The sequence below is a fragment of the Myotis davidii genome, unplaced genomic scaffold (genome assembly GCF_000327345.1).
Source record: "Myotis davidii unplaced genomic scaffold, ASM32734v1 scaffold590, whole genome shotgun sequence".
Classification (NCBI taxonomy): Eukaryota; Metazoa; Chordata; class Mammalia; order Chiroptera; family Vespertilionidae; genus Myotis; species Myotis davidii.
The window spans coordinates 1,160,189-1,166,243 of record NW_006282381.1 but is presented as its reverse complement, the minus strand read 5'-3'; the positions used below and the strand labels follow the sequence as shown (position 1 = coordinate 1,166,243).

Genomic DNA, 6,055 nt, shown 5'->3' with positions numbered 1-6,055 from the left:
TCTTTGCTGGCACATACGCAAAGCCATGGTCTTCATTGGTCTTCCTTGTCCCTGCTCCTGGGCCATCATTGGTACTTGGTAATGCTTATCAAATTGAAGGGATTGCAATCAAAGGGCAACAGATATTAGAATCTGATTCAATAAACCAAGTAAAATTACGCTTTTATTTTTTTGTTGTTGTTGTTGTTAATGCTCACGCAAAATTCAAATCTTGCGTGAATTTTGGGACACGCTTTACAAACAGCCCCACAGACAAGCCCGGGAGGATGTATATCCTCATGTTAACAGGCATTATCTCCGGTGGAAGACTGAAAACAGCGGCCTGGGATCTGAAATCAGGGACGAACAACATTAAAAAAAAAAAAAAAAAGCAAGACCTAGTCAGTTTTGCCCAATGGTTAGAGCGTTGGCTCGAGGACTGAAGGGTAACGGGTTCAATTCCAGTCAAGAGCACGTATTTCTGTTGCAGGCCTGGTTAGTCCAAACACGCACCCCGTTCCCCCCGCCACATCCCACCCCTGCCCACCCCGCTGTGTTGGCTTCTCCCTGTGGGAGGCCCAGGGCCTGGGCAGTAGGCCCAGTGGTTGCCTGGGGCCCGGGGAGGGGACCCATTTCTGAGGCAGGGCTGTGGCGAGCCCAGGCTGCAGCTCCAGGCCTTCCCTGGGCTTCCTCCCTCGGCCAGAAGCTCGGAGCCTCAGCTCTCCGGAGCGGTACAAAGATGACGCCTCAATGCCTCAACCCGTGAGTCCAGTTTGGGGTTGGGGAATGCGGACGCTGGGCTGGGAACTGCTGGTCACCAGCCTCCTGGAAGGAGGAGAGTGGGGGAGCCCCTGGGAGAGCCTCGCCCCCAGAGGCCAGACAGGGAGGCCCGTGCCCACCCAAGCCCCAGGTCCCTGCATCCCCATTCCATGCCCCAGCGTTTGGTTCCCAGTGGTTTCCTGGGAAACCAGTTAACACAACCCAGATGGGCGGTATTTTTAGCAAGGCATCCTCCCTCCCCTCGCCCCCACCCCTTTCTCTTCCAGTCTTTCTGAGGGCTGCTCCCTCAGCCAGCCATCTGGTGGGGGGCTAGCAGAAGGGTCCCGCCCTGGAAAACACTGACCCCATTAGGACTTTTTAGCCGCCAGCCTCCCCTAGCACCCAGTTCCATTATCTGCCGGCTGCACTGGGGTGCCCCTGTCCTCACCCAGGGGTGTCTGAAACCACCCAGAAGACCATGCCCCCAAGGACGGTGCTATGTTTAGGGCTGAGAGGGCCGTGCAGGGACAGACGGCCAGCGATGGAGGGCGGAGGGGAAGAGGGCTGGAGAGAAACCTCAGAATCCAGAGAAGTGGGAATGGCTCTGCCCATGGAAAACAGGCAGCCGGGGCCCAGCAGGTGGGGATGTGGGGTTCCGGGTACCTGGGGCTCACGGGAACAGAGGCCAGGGCAGATTTTCCCACAGGGGGGAGGGCCAGAGAAGTTTCTCCCTAGGAAAGTTAAGATTTAAAGAGTCACTATGGCCTGCCGGCCCCACGTGGCTCAGTGGTTGAGCGTCAACCTATGAACCAGGAGGTCACGGTTTGATTCCCGGGCAGTAGGCCCAGTGGTTGCCTGGGGCCCGGGGAGGGGACCCATTTCTGAGGCAGGGCTGTGGCGAGCCCAGGCTGCAGCTCCAGGCCTTTCCTGAGCTCCAAGCTTTCGGGCTTGATCCCCCTCGGGGTGTAGAGGAGGGAGCTGATCCATGATTATCTCTCATCATTGCTGTTTCAATCTCTCTCTCCCTCTCCCTTCCTCTCTGAAATCAGTAAGAATATGTTTAAAAAGAAAAAATATATGAGTATACTAATATACACACTTCTCTATCTATCCATTTGTATGTATCATAAAATCTGGAATTTATACTGATACTTTTTTTTGCAGATTGATAACTTTATTTGACAATCAGCAGTCAGTTCTCAGCCACGTGAACTGTGTAGAGTTTTGGAAGTGGTGGCAGGTACATCGGTGACCAACATACAGAGCTGGTTCGGGGAATCTCCATCCTCATCTCGTTTTCTGGACAACGGCACCTGGATGCCGAACGGGACCGTTCTTATTCCTTTGGCCCCGGCAGCTTTGTTGAGTCCGGTGTCAGAGCGCCCGCCTGGGGTTCCCATCTCCTTGAGGGCAAATCCGGGTTCTCGGGGTCCCGCTGGGCACACTTCCTGGCCCCCAATCCCGGATGCCCGTGTGCGTGGAGATGGCGTGTCCTGTGCTCGCCGCCTCGCGGACGGCACAACAGCCCATCTTGCTCTCGCCAGGCCGCCTTGCGGGAGCCTCTGCCGGGCCCGGGTTGGAAAGCAACGAGCCGTCCTGATACCTTTTGATCCATTCCACACCACACCGTGCAGTCGAACTTCCCTCTTTCCTCACTTGTGATTTTTTCTCCCAGGATGAGAAGCGTGGCTCTGTCTCCGTGATACTTTTGCTGATTTGTTCATCCCGTGTAGACACACAGTCATTTCAGACTGTTACTCACAGAATGACGGATTCAGAACTTTTTGGGACTCTACTTTTTTTTTGTACTTGACCCTTTCAGACTTAGACCCAGATTTTATTTATACTTTTATTTTTTAAAATATATTTTATTGATTTTTTTACAGAGAGGAAGGGAGAGGGATAGAGAGCCAGAAACATCGATGAGAGAAAAACATCGATCAGCTGCCTCATGCACACCCCCTACTGGGGATGTGCCCGCAACCACGGTACATGCCCTTGATGGGAATCGAACCTGAGACCCTTGAGTCCGCAGACTGGCGCTCTATCCACTGAGCCAAACTAGTTAGGGCTAGACCCAGATTTTAAAAAGCATTTATCACTCTTGTGAATTCTTTAAAAGGAAAATATAAGTGAAGTAAGTGGTTTAAGGTATCCTAAAGCCTCCTCACACGGGGGTGGGGGTGGGGGTGGGGGGGCGTCTGAATCCCTCTGTCTGGAGGTCGCTGCTGCCTGTGTTTTTCCACGCAATCCGGCTCCTCTGACACCAAGACCTTTGGCTGTGAAGCATTTCCCGAGAGTGCGCCCCTACTGTGCACTTCTTCAGGATTCCCATGGAGTGGCTTCTTCAGAACCCCAGCACTGGCCACTTCCCCCTACACATCTGCTACTTTTCTGTTTTTAAAAAATAAAACTTGGTCCTAAGTGATTTGGCTCGGTGGATAGAGCATTAGCCTGCGGACTGAAGGGTCCCAGGTTCAATTCTGGTCAAGGGTATGTACCTTGGTTGCGGGCACATCCCCAGTAGGGGATGTGTAGGAGGCAGCTGATCGATGTTTCTCTCTCATTGATGTTTCTAACTCTCTATCCCTCTCCCTTCCTCTCTGTAAAAAAAATCAATAAAATATATTTAAATAAAAAAATAAAACTTGAATTTCATGTAATACACGCTCACTGGAAAAATCAGAAAAACAGAAAAGCAAAAAGAAGTGAAAAGCACATAGAATCCTTTGAACCAGAGAAAACCACTGTTAACTTTTTTTTTATTATCTCCTTTGACTCTTTTCCCAGTGCTAATCTATACACTGAAAAAGATGAAAAACAAAACACGTTTTTAAAAAATATATACATATTATTGGTTTTTACAGAAAGGAAGGGAGAGGGATAGAGAGTTAGAAACATCGATCAGCTGCCTTCTGCACACCCCCTACTGGAGATCAAGCCTGCAACCAAGGCACATGCCCTTGATGGGAATTGAACTCGGGACCCTTCAGTTTGTGGGCCAAAACTCTATCCACTGAACCAAACCGGTTATGGCAACAAGACACTGTTTGGAAACATCATTTAGACCCTGGTTCACATTCCAGCCGCTGCTTGCCATCTGTGTGACTTTTAGCCAGTTGCTGAACCTCTCTGTGCCTGACTTTCCTTATCTGTAAAAGGAGGAAATGATAGCGCACCCCTCACAGGTGGTTATGATGGTGAGTGACTATACAGAAAGCGCTCCGGACTGTGCCTGGCACATGGCAGATGCCATGTAAGCGCGAGCTGTCACCACCATCATTACGACATTATTATTACATAAGGGGACATCTGTTCAGGTGAATAAATAACTTTGGCAGCAAAATTCGCAGCTGCCTGGGGTTCCCTGATGTGAATGCATGGGAATCTACAGGGTGTCCCAAAAAACGTATACACACTGTAACAGCTGCTAGGTCAATCTTGAAAAGGAAATGTGCTTTAATAAACACTGCCTTTATAATTGTTCAGAGTGTGTGTATACATTTGGGGGGGACACCCTATATTTAACCTCCTCTAGGAGGTCATTATTTCCAGTTTTTCTTTTTCTTCTATTAACTACAGGATAACCATTCTTGAACAAATACCCCCCCCCTCTATATATATACCTCTAAAAATATATAAACACCTTAATATGTATCTTTTATTGATTTCAGAGAGGAAGGGAAAGGGAGAGAGATAGAAATATCAATGATGAGAGAGAATCATTGATCAGTTGCCTCCTGCTCGTCCCCTACTGGGAATGGTGTCCACAACCCGGGCATGTGCCCTGACCGGGAATCGAACCGTGACCTCCTGGTTCATAGCCCGACCCTCAACCACTTTATTTGTTCCTAAATATCTAACTGCTGAGACACAGACCACACATTTTTAAAGAGGGGAGACGAAGCCCGAGAGGTGCCCCCCGACCCCGGGGCTCAGCCCCAGCCAGGTGTGTCACCTGTGCTATCTCAGTGAGCCACTCCACCTCTCCGAGGGAGGGCTCAGCAGTTCCACGGCGAAGACGAGAAAACTGAAGTCATAGAGGTGAAGCCGCCTGTCTGAAACCACACAGGTGGCCAGCGGTGGGCTGGGGCTTGAACCCAGATCTGTGGGAGGGGGACGGGGACAGGAGGGAGCGGAAGCGGGGAGGGTCGGGGGGAGGGGAAGCTGCAAAAACCACAGAGCGGACTGAGGAGATGCCCCGTCTCCCAGGGCAACTGCGGTCAATGACAGGGGTGGCTTATCCTCTCTGCGCCCCCTTTTCCTCATCTGTAAAAAGGAGGAAATAATATACACACCGCGCAGGTTGTTATGAGGGTGTAGAGCAGTGGTTCTCAACCTTCCTAATGCTGCGACCCTTTCATACAGTTCCTCATGTTGCGGTGACCCCCAACCATAAAATTATTTTCGTTGCTACTTCATCAGTGTAATGTTGCTACTGTGATGAATCATAATGTAAATATCTGATATGCAGGATGTATTTTCATTGTTACAAATTGAACATCATTAAAGCATAGTGATTAATCACGAAAACAACATGTAATTATATATGTGTTTTCCACTGGTCTTAGGAGACCCCTGTGAAAGGGTCATTTGCCCCCCAAAGGGGTCGCGACCCACAGGTTGAGAACCGCTGGCATAGAGTCTGCTGGAACCTGCCTGACGGGGGGAGGAAGGGCCCTGAGCCCTGTACCCAGAAGATGAGGGTCCCCACATTCAAGGGGACCCCAAAGCCTGGCGCTCCACTGGAGCCCTGCACAGCCTCCTGAGAGCACCCCCAGCCCCCAGCCCTCTGCGGCTGGGAGAGCAGGAGGGGCGCCCAGGAGTTCAGTCCCGCATGCAAGGCTCCCCAAACCCATGCGGTTGGAAACACTTCCCCTCGGGGATTATTAGCAAGTTGGGCAGTCAGGGCTGCAACCCCCCACACCCTTACTGCCCCCCGCAAGCGCTTTTAAAAATATTTTTATTGATTTCAGAGAGGAAGGGAGAGGGCGAGGGAGAGAGAAACATCAATGATGACAGAATCATTGATCGACTGCCTCCTGCACGCCCCCTCCTGGGAATCTAACCCAGACCTGCTGGTTTGGTTCATGGGTCGATGCTCAACCACTGAGCCATGCTGGCCGGGCCTGGCCGCTCCCTGCGAAACCAGGTGGGCAGGCCTGCCTCAGGGGAGCTCCACACGGAAAAGCGGGCAAGGGGCTGGAGGGGGTGCCGCCCCGTCGCTAACTGGGCTCAGATGGGGCACCTCTGAGGACCTGGCGGAGTTTCCAGAACAGCCCCCCAGCGCCCCCTGCCTGTGAGCCGGCCCGGGACA

At 51.6% G+C, this 6,055-nt stretch overlaps 1 protein-coding gene across 1 annotated transcript in view; it reads right to left on the bottom strand.

Annotated features, from left to right (window-relative positions):
* Positions 1 to 6,055, bottom strand: part of NDRG4 (NDRG family member 4) — a 63,342-nt gene that overhangs the window by 43,579 nt on the left and 13,708 nt on the right. Inside the window, exon 2 of the mRNA XM_015558819.1 lies at positions 5,525 to 5,530. The gene's annotated coding sequence lies outside the window, so the exon portion shown is untranslated. The remainder of the gene's footprint in view (positions 1 to 5,524; positions 5,531 to 6,055) is intronic.